This window comes from Bos indicus x Bos taurus, chromosome 11 (assembly GCF_003369695.1).
Source record: "Bos indicus x Bos taurus breed Angus x Brahman F1 hybrid chromosome 11, Bos_hybrid_MaternalHap_v2.0, whole genome shotgun sequence".
Taxonomy (NCBI): domain Eukaryota; kingdom Metazoa; phylum Chordata; class Mammalia; order Artiodactyla; family Bovidae; genus Bos; species Bos indicus x Bos taurus.
Genome location: NC_040086.1, coordinates 60,616,428 through 60,630,744, shown reverse-complemented (window position 1 = coordinate 60,630,744; position 14,317 = coordinate 60,616,428).

Below are 14,317 nucleotides of genomic sequence, written 5' to 3'. Positions count from 1 at the left end.
GAATATTTTAAATGTATATATATGTGTAACTGAATCACTTTGCTGTACAGCAGAAATTAACACAACATTGTAAATCAACTAACTTCAATTTAAAAAAAAAGAATTGACTGAAAACAATCATAGCAAGAAGCTAAATTAGTCCATGCAGTTTGAAAATGAAGATGAAAGTCTTAGCAAAATTTGCACATCCCCTGTATCACACGTGACAGGGCCAGGTGAATTCCCAGCCTTGCTTACTTCATCAATACCACCCTGGGCCCATTTAGAAGGAAGAGCTGAGCCCAATCACATCCACCACTGAGGCTGAACTATGCAACTAGCCATTTTAGAAAAGTATATACATTCTTATATATTATACTAAGAGTTGCCTCTATAGCATATAAATTTACACAAAATAAACATTACATGTGTGCCTGAAATAACGAGGGCATGTGTACCTTTCTGGAAAAATAAAGGTGGTATGCAGCGTGGCCCTTTGGGGATGACCTGACAGAAGGTAAAAGAGGTGGCTGAGCCTGACATGACTTAGAACTGAGCCAACTCCATGGTGCACATTCAGAGATGGGGTGTGATGCTCATAAGTTACGTTCCCTGTTCCAAGACCATTACTTAGCTCTGTCGCTCTCCTCCCCACCTCTAGCAAGTCTCCCGTGAACTCTGAAGGTGCCTTTACTTGGTTCCCCAACAGAGATAGTGAATATATATCCTTGAGGTCCATCTTTGGGGATCTCCCATGTACCTGCTCTGCCTTTTAGCTGGATCATATGGTTCTCACAGTGAGGGATCTTACTCTGCCCCCCTCCCTCTTTTCAGAGGTGTGTCTGTGATGGAGACCCAGTTCCTACTCTGACAACCCCACTCCCTCAACACTCAAATGCACAGCAGTTCTATCCAGTGATCTGGAGATTCCACCAGCAGGTGACAAACACAGGAAGAGCTTGAGTCAGGGCCCCAGTTGTAACTCTCCTGGAAGCTACTGCTTTGAGACAATGAATATGAGTGTCCCTGGGACTTCAGGCTAAAGGTCAAGTAAGATGTGGGGTCCCTGATCCTTTCATTCTTGGGTGTGGACCCGTGAAGCAGTGTGCTGACATGCCCCCCACCTCCCTGACCCATACATAGCCCTGGCCCCCCCAACAGCCTCTCTAGTAGAGCAGGCGGGAGGTGGTGTTGGCCACCTTTGCAGGATGGCATGGAGGAACACCAGGATCAGGGCCCACCCCAGCTGGAGGGATGACACAAAAGGAAACCTGAAAAGCAGGAGAGGAAACAACTCCAGCCTCTACACATTGACCAAAGCCACTCCAAGCCTGGATGCTTCCCTCAACTCTGGGGCAGCTGTAACCACCAGGGATCCCTGGCCTTGGGGAGTCAGACCCACCCGATCAGGATTCAGTTCCTCCCAAAGAGGTCCTGAGTCAATAATGGCCATTTCACAGTGAGGACGTGTACTGTGACTAGAAAAGCAGACAGACGTGGCGTGTGAGAGGCCAACCGCAGGCACCCACATCAGGCTCTGCCACCCAATCCTCAGAGAGCAGGAACCTCTGTGAACACATGCCTCCATGACTCTGGGGCTTGGAGGAGCCCCTCGGGCCACCAACTCCCAGCTCTCCCAGCCCTGCATCATCACAGCCCCACCTGGTCCTGCAGTCCCCAAAACAGAAACACTGAATTTCAACCAAAGGGCTGAGAGCTTGAGAGCATTCACAAAGGGCCACAAAAGGCCATAGTGCTATGAGGCTAAGAAGAACAGAGCTTGATGGAGCTCTGTCGGGAACCAGAAGAAAAGAAACTTCTGTTTGCACCTGGGGTAGAGGCCCAGTCTACCCCAGGTAGAGGCTTGGTACCAGGCTGAGGCTTCTCAGACATGCTTTGATAAAGATTCTCTGAAAGTCTCTATGGTGCTTCCAAGTCCACAAGTTTATAGAATGTTAAAGTAGGAAGGGACATTTTGTGGGATTTTTGCAAGGCCTTTCTTCTCTCTGGGACACAGTTTGCATATCTGTATGAAGAAGAGACTGGACCAGATCTGCAGGCCCCAACCCAGTCTGTACATGGGAACCACCTGGGGATGCCCTGCTGCTTCCAAGTCAGCCAGGGGCAGGTTTGGGGGGAGTTGGTGGAGGAACTGCTGCCATCAGACTGGGCTCCAAGAATTGGAAATTGTTTAAACAGGGTGATGGGCAAATGGGTCGGGGTCAGTGGGGGCAAGTGTCAGAGAGGAGAGGAAATATTGTTCTGTTCACTTTGTTTTTCAGAATAAAAAGTTAAAAAACTAAAACTACTAATACTAATACCCTAAAACTAGCTGTGCCTGGGTCTCAACTGGAACCTATTAAATTGAAATGTCTAGAGAGGTCTTCCCTGGTGGCTCAGACTGCAAAGAATCTGCCTGCAAATTCAGGAGACCTGGGTTCCATCTCTGGGTTGGGAAGATCCCGTGGAGGAGGAGGTCAAGGCAACCCACTCCAGTATTCTTGCCTGGAGAATCCTTATGGACAGAGAAGCCTGGCTGGCTACAGTCCATGGGGTTGCAAAGAGTCAGACATGACTGAGCAACTAAGAACATGGGGGGCTGAGAGGGTGCTGAAGAATTGATGCTTTCCAACTGTGGTGCTGGAGAAGACTCTTGAGGTCCCTTGGACAGCAAGAAGATCAAATCAGTCAATCCTAAAGGAAAGCAACCCTGAATATTCATTGGAAGGAGTGATACTGAAGCTGAAGCTCCAATACTTTGTCCACCTGATGTGAAGAGCTGACTCATTGGTAAAGACCCTGATGCTGGGAAAGACTGAGAGCAGAAGGAGAAGAGAACAACAAAGGATGAGATAGTTGGATGGCATCACCAATTCAATGGATATGAACTTGGAGAAATTCTGGAGATGGTGATGGACAGGGAAGTCTAGTGTGCTGCAGTCCATGGGGTCGCAGAGAGTCAGACACGACTTGACAACTGAACAACAGCAACAAAAGGGGCTGGGACCCTGGCACTGAGGTTTTCAGAAAGGGGTCCCCAGGTGAGTCTGCTGGGCAGCCAGGATTGAGAACACTGGGCTAGACACTGAGTGGCCCCCACTTGCAACTGAGTGGCCGAGCCACCCACACCTTCCACCTGATATAGCAAGTCATGCTCTGGTCCCATGTGCTTTAACTTCATGTTTCAGGAGCCCTTCGTCTCAAACAGAAATGATGGAGCTGCACTTGGAGCAGGCAGTCCCGGCCAGGCCTTCACTCAGGTCCTCTAATCAGTTCAGTCTGTGCCCCCTCTTCAGTGGGGCACAGTGATCCCTCAAATGGGATCCCCTCTTCAGTGATCCCTCAAATGGGCTGCTCCCCAAGGCCTCCAGGGAGGGAGCTCAGCTCCAACTCAGGGAGAGAGTGAGCTGCCCCTCCAGGTATATCAGGAAGCTCCCAGCAGGAACACTCCTCACCCACACAGCAAACCTGAACTCAAGCCTCTTTTACAGTCTCCTCATGTGGCCACGTGCTGTCGGGCCTCCCCACTCTCAAAACACAGCAAGTCACATTCCTGTTGCATTTGGGTTGACTTCCCAGCAGACAATGAATGTTCCTGGACTGCTTCCTAGGATCCTTGTTTTCTCTGTTGCCTTTCAGCATCTGGGACCAAGAAGGAGCAAACAGGCTTGGGCTTCTACACAGGATGCTCAGCATCCCGGGGCCCCAGAGATGTTCCGCCTGCTTTCCCCACCCCGTCAGCTCAGAGCACCAACTGCAGCACCACCCCCACCCCTAACATCTCCCAGTGTGATCCTAAACTGCATGCTGGGTTTTCCTGCTGTCTTGAAGTCGCTCAGTCATGTCCGACTCTTGGCGACCCCATGGACTGTAGCCCACAAGGCTCCTCTGTCCACGGGATTCTCCAGGCAAGAGTACTGGAGTGGGTTGCCATTTCCTTCTCCAGGGGATCTTCCCAACCCAGGTCTCCCACATTGCAGGCAGACGCTTTAACCTCTGAGCCACCAGGGAAGCCACTTACAGCCCACACTCCTGGCTAACTCCTCAGAAGGTTCCTTCCCCATCCAATCCTTGTCCTTTGTCAATGACTAACCAGCTCCGCAAGGCAGTGGGGACCTTTCTGAAATGAAGGAACTTCTTAGGTGACATCACCCCTTTTTCACACAGTACTTCCTACTGCCCTTCTGGAGCTGAAGTTGGAGGAGCCTTTTCAGCTCAAATGTTGGTCACTCAGTCATTTCCGATTCATTGTGATCCCACAGACTATAGCCCGCCAGGCTCCACTATCCATGGAACTCTCCAGGCAAGAATACTGGAGTGGGTTACCATTCCCTTCTCCAGGGGATCTTCCCATCCAGGGATCGCAGATTCTTTACCATCTGCGCTACCAGGGAAGCCCTTTTCAGCTCAAGGGCTGAAAAGCACCTCTAGCATCTCTATGCCTCTACGTTTACCTTTATCTGTAATTCAACAAATACTCACTGAGTACCTTTATGGGGCAGCGATGTGCTAACTGGGGAAGAAAACTGTGAGCAAAACCAGGGATCCCTGGGACTTCCTGGTGGTCCAGCGGTTAAGAATCTGCCTTTCAATGCAGGTGGTGTCGCTTCAATCACTGGTAGGGAAACTAAGATCCCACGTGCCGAGAGGCAACTATACCCACACTGAGCGTGCACACCACAACTAAGGAGCTTGTGCATCGAAATAAAGACCCAATGCAGCAAAAACAAACAATCGGGGTCCCCGTGACACATTGAACAGAAGTTGGTTTTGTCTGCCTTGTCTTCCAGGTCATGGACGGGGTGATCTAAGCCAGAATAAGAAGGCAAAGTGATAAACACTGAGTGACATCCTCCATAGGCCAGAGAAGGGCGGTGATGGGCTCAAGGCTGCACGGGGCTGCAACTTCAGTCTTTCAATGCTGATTTCAGGGCACATTCGTCTTTGTTCACTTTCTGATGCAGGGAACACACGGTGGAGGAGCCCTGAGGTCTTGGAGTATTGAGTGTGATGTGGGTGTTTATGAAGATGTGCACACATGTAGGGGCAGAGCTGAGGGCAGAGAGCTGGGCCATAGGGGAGGGCTGGGGGCTGGATGGAGGAGGGGATTATTCATAAGGAAATCACAGGCTGAAAACATAGAATCAGTCTTAGGGGGCCAATTTCAGGATTCAGTTTCCAGTTCCTGGCTTCTCTGCTCCTGCAGCAACTGACAACCCACTGATCTGGCAGCCAGGGCTGAACGCTCAGGACCTGAACTCCAGGTCTGCACAGTGACAGGAAGGTAGGCGTGAAGAACGGGTGCCAAGTGTGATGACCAGCCTTGGACTAGGAGTAGCCTTGGGCTCTCATCCTAGTCTCAGGACAGATCCCTTTGCCAATCAGACCCCAGTCCACTCACTGAATGCAGGGGGCTGACTCAGAGCGTTCTCAGTCTGAATCAGCCAGAGACCTTGTGACCTGGAAAATCCCAGGTCCACCCCAGAGATGGGGTGCTGGGGGCCTGGAATGAGATTCAGGGACATGTCTGGCTAACCCGTGCTGTAAGGTGACCCTGGCCCACTCAATCCTGGGCCACACGTTGACCAATAATGGACTTGGTCATCTCTGGAGTCCTTCACAGCATTTCCCTGAAAAAGTCAAGTTCCTGGGGCCACATAGAGGGGAGGTCATCACCTTCAGGATGCCCCTCTTTATTGGTAGGTGTGGTCCAGCAGAATAAGAGGCTACATGACCAAGCAAGACACCTGCCCACAGGGAACCAGCACCCAGGCTTAGGGGAGCTGAACTGGAGCCACAGAACCTCCATGCTGTCTGTTCAGGTTTCAAGTCACACTGACCTCCACCTCCCATTCCCTGGGTTAGCCTGGCCAGTTCAAATCCTAACCAGGCCAAAGCTCATTTGAACATATTTGTATGCCAGAGAGCAGAGTTCAGAACATAAGCCCTGGATGTACTTTGTGTTTTCCCAAATTCCAGAAGGTCAACATGTTGACGAGAACTAACAGACCCAAGGGGCTGGCCAGAGATCCTAGGACCCAGCTCCTCTGTGGGGAATCTGTACTCACCAGTTTATAGCTTTGAATCTCAATTTGTCCCACTCTATTCGCCATCAAAACTCCATTCTTCAAAACCTCCTTACTCCATAAAGCCGTCCCCATCCCCCCAACCAAAATTACATGCTTTTTTTCCCCTACAACATTGTTAACCATTTTAGTGCCCATTTCCTGCCCTACTGGAAGTAGGGATCATCCCATTTTTATTTTCCTGGGAGCCTGGTGCACGTGCAGCTGTTCATCAAATTAAAATAGAATTGAATAAGGGAGGGGGTTAGTCTTCCAGTTCAAAAAGTGAAGCAACGATTGTGCTTTGTTATTATATTAGAAAAATCATTGATATAATCATTTTATAGGTTGCCAGTTCATTAAAATAACCATTTTACAAATAATACCCTATAATATTTCCTGGCAATAATAACTACTCATAATTTAGTACCGTTGCTGCTGCTAAGTCACTTCAGTCGTGTCCGACTCTATGTGACCCCATAGACGTCAGCCCACCAGGCTCCCCCGTCCCTGGGATTCTCCAGGCAAGAACACTGGAGTGGGTTGCCATTTCCTTCCTGACACCAGACCCAATCATACCTTGGCTTGGCTAAACAACATGTAACAGTCTGCACACTGGTATAGAAAACAGAGGCGCTTAGCAGTTATTCCTGTAACTGAACAGACCATGAGCTCCATTCCCCTTTATTTTTGGTTTTTTTTGTTTTGTTTTAAGATTTGTCCTTATTGCCTTGCTTATGGAAGGAAACCCACTTCATCAGGGCCTGAGAAACATGTAGCACTCAGTGTTTACAGCAAGATGATACTTTTTATAATGTTCAGTGATATTTGGGCTGATTGTGAATGTCCTCTTTCCCCCCCTCTGGTTAGGAACACATGAAAAGTCAATTAAGCAGGACAGTTTGTTTTGTAAGTTAAGTTACTGCATAAGGCAGTTTTGGCACTGTTTATGGAAATTAAAAGTCTTCGCCCTGTTTTGATTCTGTACAGAAGTCTCTTGCTGTGACAGGCAGGAAAATGAACTGGATAAGAAAGTGGGTGCTCCATGTAGGGACTTGGTCAAGAAACTTGGCTAGGAAGCAGAAACATGGCCCTGCATGAATGCTATGTGTCTGGGACCCAAGGCTGGCCTTCAGTAGAAGGCCTCTTAATTCTAAGTGATTTTACCTTGAATCAAGCTGACCATAAAGAAGTTCCAAAGAAACAGTCCCTAAGCCCAAGTGGATGTAGATTTCAGTGGGCCACTGAGGGGTCAGGCCAAGGCCCTGCCTCTCTGCAGCCACAGCAGATGCCCTAAGAACAGGTGTGCCCTGGCCTCCCTGAGACAGCATGGAAGGCAACCCCCTCCCAACACACATGCACACAGATATGCTGCATTATTCACAAAAACAATCTACTCCCAGTAACATCAGCATCTCACCAGGGAGTAGATTGTTTTGGCATTCTCCCTGTCACCTCTGACTGAGGGCAGCAATTCTTCAACTATCTCACAACTTCTCACAACTTTTGATCAGAAGTTCTACAAGCATGGAAACTACATGATCCCCAAATTGTACGTCTAAACAGTCATCCAAGTGAAGTGAAGTTGTGCATGAACCTTCATAGCAGCTTTATTCATAATAGGTTGTCAATCCTCTTTAAAGACTGAAGTGAATTTACTTCTAAAGCAGAATTTAGTTTTTCCTTGAACTGTCTATAGGATTCCATATTGGCAGTGTCTGAACGTGTTTCTGGGGTGTTCTGAAGGTGTTCTGTCATGCTCACAAGTATCCAGGAACCCTTAAGCACCGCCCTGGCCTGGATTTGCTGCAGATACTAGCTAATTGACCAGCTCTTTGCAAGAGCCTCTCCAGAAGGCCCAACTATCTTGGGTTTTCTACTCAAAACATCTTCTGTTCTTTAGTATTAAAATCCATGTGTTCACCACCTGGGTCATCACTCTGTCCTCTTGAAGGTGAGAGGAATAAGCCATGTGGGAGATGCTGGTCCAAGAAAGTAAGGTCTTAGCTCCTTTGCAGTAGAACAGCCATTTCTGGGTTCTGTGGCAAAGCAGTGGTGCGACCAGAGGCTGCTGGAGGGTGGGGGTGGGGTGGGGGGCAAAACTTCAGGTCAGGCCACAAACAAGAGGGAGAGCAGCCAGGTGGATGAAGGCCTTAATCACAGGCTTGGCTCACATCCTATAACAAAAGCTTGTTGCTGCCCACTACTCTGCCCCAGGGCTAAAAAATTCCCACTGGGTAGCCCATCCCCACCCCCACCTTCTGGAGATGGGCACTCACCCACTTGGAACCATGGAGACTTCCCAATCAGATTCACTTTGGTCAAGAGTCCGGTTGGGAAGCTCTCATGAGCTTAGTGATGAATTCATTTCAAATCTAATACAGATCTTCCTGCACTAACGATGGGGTTAGGTCCCGATAAACCTATTGAAAACAGCCTAAGTGGAAAACGAATTTAATACACCTAACTTACCCAACATCACAGCTTAGCCTTGCTTTACACTTACAGTTGGGCAAAATCATCTACTACAAAGCTTATTTCATAACAAAGTGTGAATCATCTCATGTAATTTATTGAATATGGTATTAAAGGTGAAAAACAAATGGTATCCAGGTCCAGACTGGTTATGAGTTGTTCACCCTCGTGATGGGGCTGCAGAGGCCCCTGCCCCATATCTACACATCCCCGGCCCCAGGGAAAAGGTCCAAATTCAAACTTCAAGATCCAGTTTCTACTGAATGCATATCACTACCACACCATCATAAAGTCAAAAAATTGTAAGTTGAACCATCCTACATCAGTTAAAACCGTCTGTAGGTCACTGCTACCAGAAGTCCTCCCTTGGGCTTTTCAGGGCTCAAAGAAACCGCAGCCTCCCACCCCTGCGCCCTTCATTCCTCCCGGCACGACCACACCCAGGCACACACTCCTTCCGCTGGCCTTGGGGACGGGGCCGTTCTTCCTCCAGGCCGGGCGGAGGAGCAAGCCCCCTCCCTTCAGCCCGCCATCAGCCCACTCGCCGGCTGCTACGCCAAGAGGCGGCTATCTGCCTAGTCTAGGGTGAGATGTCAAGCGGACCGGGGAAAGGCGCGTTCGGGTGAGAACTAAAAAAGACACAAAAGGCCGGGCGCCTAAGACCGTGACGCAGCAACACAAACAAAACTGACGCGGGATGGAAGAAAGGCCGGGAGGAGGCCCACGGCGCGCCGGCAGCCCTTTGCGCGGAGGATGCTGACCCCTGCTGGCCGCGCGCGGGAACGCAGCGTGCCTGCTGCCGAGACTGTGACAGTGGGTCACCTCGGAACCCCAGGATCCCGCCCGGGGGAAGAGAGCCTGGAGGGGTGGGGGGAGAAAGGCAGGGACCGGGAGGACGCGAGCATCCGAGGCCCTGAGTTCCAGTCCTGCCCACTCCCCACCCCACCCCCATACACACCGTGCGGTGACAGTGTTGGCAGCCTCCCCCAGCTCTCAAATGCCCTCAGCTCCTCATGTCTTAGGAGGCGATAAGCAAGTGGGGAAAGTGAGAGAGCTGCAGTATAAATGGCGCTAGAATCCCTCCAGGGCCTACCTGTGCCTCCAGAACGCTTCCCCCATCAGGGTCTTCCTCCGGACAAGCCAACTCCAAGTGCGGAGCTAGTGAGGCCAAGCTGGTTTAAGGGATGGTTAGTGACTGGTGGGCTGCGTAATGGCTCCCAGCCATATCAAGGTCCTAATTCCGGGAACCTGTGGCTATTCCCTTATAAGGCAGAAGGGACGTAGCAGGTGTGGTTAAGGGAATTGCGATGGGGAGATTATCCTGGATTCCTCAGGTAGGTCTTAAATGTTATCACAAGCGTCCTTATAAGAGGGAGGGAGAGGGAGCTTTTAGTACAGGAGATTTAAAAAACCACATTACAAAGGAAGCAGAGAAAGAGATTTAAGATGCTACTCAGCTCATTTTGAAGATGGAGTCATGGGCTAAAGAAAGCAAAAAACGCAGCTCTAAAAACGGGAAAAGACAAGAAAATGGATTCTTCCATGGAGGCTCTACTGATACCCAGATTTGGCCCCACGAAACTGATGTCAGATTTCAGGTCTGTAAAAGCATGAACACATGCTGTTTTTAAGCCACCAAGTCTGTGGTAATTGGTTACAGCAGCCATCAGAAACGAATACATGAATAGGACAGACCTCTACTTTCACCTCTAGGGAAGTTTATAATCTTCCTTTCTTGAGATTTTAGAAAACAGCAATCAAAAAGTCACTTATCTTCTGTGGTGAAATATATAACCCAAAAGCACATGGGCTTCCCCAGTGGCTCAGCAGTAAAGAATCCGCCAGCAACACAGAAGCCACAGGAGACGCAGGTTCAATCTGTGTTGAGACGATCCCCTGGAGAAGGAAATGGCAACCCACTCCAGGCAAGAAGTATTCTTACCTGGAGAATCCCATGGATAGAGGAGCCTGGTGGGCTATAGTCCATGGGGTTGCAGAGAGTCAGACACAACTGAAGTGACTTAGCAGGCAAGCACATGGAAGATGCTGAAGATCACTCGCATTAGGGAGGGAAGGGATTATTAAAACCATGATGAGATACCATGGCACAGCTCCTTGGAGAGCTGTGATAGCAGAGACAGATAGTAATAAGCTTTGGCAAGAATATGGAAAAACTGGGAATCCTCCTATTTTACTGATGGGATTGCAAAATGGTGTAACCACTTTGGGAAAGTTTGCCAGTTTCTTTAAAAAGTTAAACATGAATTACCAGTTGACCCAGTAACTCCACTCCCAGAAATCTACCCAAGAAAAACCTAATATCCATATCCAAAGACATGGACATGAATGTTCACAGCTGTGTTACTCGTAATAGCTAGAACCTAGAAATAGAAGTTCAACAGTGAATGAAAATGTGGTATGCAGGATGAAATACTATATTATTCAGTAAGGGTCAACCAACCCTGTTGACACATTCTGCTTTGTCACCACACAGCTCCAGGCCAGTTTTACACTCATTCACATCTAAAACCAGGAGAAACAGATGGTTCTGGTTAGCCTCGCTATCTTGTCCCTTTTGCCACACCAGACTATTCCAAAGGCTCTTCCTCTGTCCTTCCCTCTCTGGCTGGTCTCCATGCTACTCCTTGAACACATCAAGCACAACCCTGCTTTGGGGCCACAATACCATCTGGAAGCTTCTTACCCCAATGGCTAAGATGCATGGCTGTCTCCTATGTCTTCTCAGTGAGGCTTTCCCTTACCACCTTTCACAGACCTTAATAACACCACCGCCCCTTTTCTATCCTCCTTTCTCTGATTTTTCTCCATGGAATTTATCAACTAATAAACTCCTTAGTTTTGTCTGTCTTCTGGCTAGACTGTAAAGTCCATAAGAAAACAGATTAGTCGTTTAGGTTCACTAATGAATCCCCAGGACTATGACTGACTGATCTGTACAGAGAATGCAATAAAATATGACATAAATGCATGAATTCATAGTCGACTCTTACTTGGGCTGGGGTACAAGCATAACTTTTCCCTGGTGAAGACTGAGAGGAGGCTTGCTCTTCTACAGCACTAGGGACTTGTAGTTCACTTGATGGCTAACCTCCAAGTACAGTAACTACCAACTGCCAGCAACAGCCAAAAGACCCATCCAAACCTTTGAGGAAGAGCCTTTTCTCTGCCTTATAGGTTCCTCATGAGGGTGCTTAGTTGGTAAGATAAGAAATTAGGCACACCTGCCCTTTAAGACCATAAGTGTAGCCTGAAAATGTATGTGCCATTCACAGCATCTCTTCTAGGAGTATTTTAGAAGGGAGAAAAAGGAAATACAACCTAATACCTCTTGGTGGAGAAGGCAATGGCACCCCACTCCAGTACTCCTGCCTGGAAAATCCCATGGATGGAAGAGCCTGGTAGGCTGCAGTCCATGGGGTCGCTGAGGGTCGGACACGACTGAGTGACTTCACTTTCACTTTTCACTTTCACGCATTGGAGAAGGAAATGGCAACTCACTCCAGTGTTCTTGCCTGGAGAATCCCAGGGACGGGGGAGCCTGGTGGGCTGCTGTCTATGGGGTCGCACAGAGTCAAACACGACTGAAGCAACTTAGCAGCAGCAGTAGCAGAGAAATGTTAGCTTCTAAAGAACCTAAGGCTAAGCAATATAGTTATGAAACTACATTGTGGGCTGTTGAATTCATTCAGCTTCTTATTTAAACTCCTGTCTTTTCCATCAAGTAAGAAGTTTTGGTTTGTGTCTGTATGAAAGTTCCTCTCTCACATGAAAATTTAGCACAGGAGGTGGTTTTTAACCACACTCCACCTGGGACATTGGTGATATCAGTTGTTGTGGCCACAGTTCATTGTGTTGTATGTATACTAGTTACACATAACTAGTAAACGGGTTAGTCTCCCATTTACTACAAGTGAGGGGTAAGCTTTGTCAGGGTCTTGACTGACATGCATTTATAACACTTGATGGGGTTTTTTCCCCTTTATTTGGGTACTTGGACTATAATAGAAATGAATTAGGCTTTTTCCTTTGCAACTGGAATAACCACACATTAACGCATCTTGAATAATAAAACAGCTAAACTTCCAGAACATGTTCTTCTCCATTCCAGTCAGCCTGCCTTCATCATTTGGGGGTGGAGAGAGTCTTTTCTTCCTAAGAGCTTTAAGCCAAAGTAGAGGTTGTGTGAGAGCACCTTTGCTCTTTATTACAGCTGGTCAAGACTCAAACATCCTACCAATTGATTATGGAGGCTGCCTTCAGCCCCAGAACACAAGGGAATGGTGCCAAAAAAAAGAAGACCCAGTGCACTGCAGCATTAGGTAGATAGCTGTTGCTTATCTCTAACAGGATTGTCTTTTTCCAAACAGTCTTCAAGAATAAAAGTGAAAAGCAGGACTTCCCTCATGGTCCACTGGTTAAGGCTCCACCCTTCCAATGCAGGGGCCACAGATTCTATTCCCGGTCAGGGAAGTAATATCCCACAAGCCACACAGTGAAACAAACAAACAAACAAAAAACAGTTTAACAAAATCCCAATTAAAAAGTGAAAGGCAACTAGTTTAAGGCAAGAACTGCTAAGTGACAATTATCATTAAAGTCAAATCTTCAGAAGAAAAGTAAAAAAAGAAAAGGATAGTCTTCTGTTCCCATTTTTTGATTTACTTGACCACCTTTAGCCTCTGCTGCAGATCTCCTCTTTAGTTATGAAAGAAAAAGGAAAACTCACAAAGGCCCACACCTTCCAGTGTGTACATTCATTTTTCACAGAGTGTTCATCGTGTACTAATGTGCACACAGATTTGTAGATTAAAAAAAAAACACGTCTATTGCTATAGTCTTTTAGCAGCTATACAGGAGTCAATCATGTAGAAGGTACCATGATTTTGACACATACGATTTCAACGTTCATATTTCTAACTTTTATTATAATAATCCTGTGAGAAATATGTTGGTTTAACAAGTTTAACAAGTGATATCTTTTGGGGATTTGTAGAAGTCGGATATGTTTGAGAGCCCTTTGTTTTGGGCTTTTAATATGTGTGTTACTCTGTTTTCCAGAAGGTACATGGCAATGTACAGCCTGATAAACAATGTCTTACAACCACTAACACTTGTAACTTGTATAATGTGCCAGGCACTGTTCATATGAAGTCATTTAATCTTTATAACAATCTTATGAGGTAAGCACTATTGTTGTTCTCATTTTACAGAAGAGGTAGCTGAGGCGCAGAAGTTACGGCAGATCTTTTTACAGGAGGAAAAAGATTCTCTTTTGAGGATGAATGAATTTCGCCAACTGAAGGTGAAGGTTGAAGGGCACCAGAGTTGTCACTATCACTGATGTCTGTTACAGCAAAAGAGATAAGGAGTATGGGATGGGATGGTCCCTCCCCCAAAACAGCTGAGATTTGGCAACAATGCAGGGTGTAGTTCCTTGGCCAATTAGGTCTCAGCCAGCGAGAAACATTTAGAACTAGAACCTTTGTTAAACTCACACATGGGACTTCCCTGGTGGTCCAGTGGTGAAGAATCCACCTGACAATGCACGGGGGAGGGATGTGGGTTTGATCCCTGGTCAGGGAACTAAGATCCCACATGCCATGGGCAACTAAGCCTGTGTGCCACAACTGCTGAGCCTGCGTGCTCTAGAGCGCATGCTCCACAGCAAGAGACGCCACCGCAATGAGAAACCCAGCGAGAGGAAGCCTGCATGCAGCAGTGAAGACCCAGCGCAGCCATAAACAAATGAAAACGCACAGGTGGACTTAACAGGACTA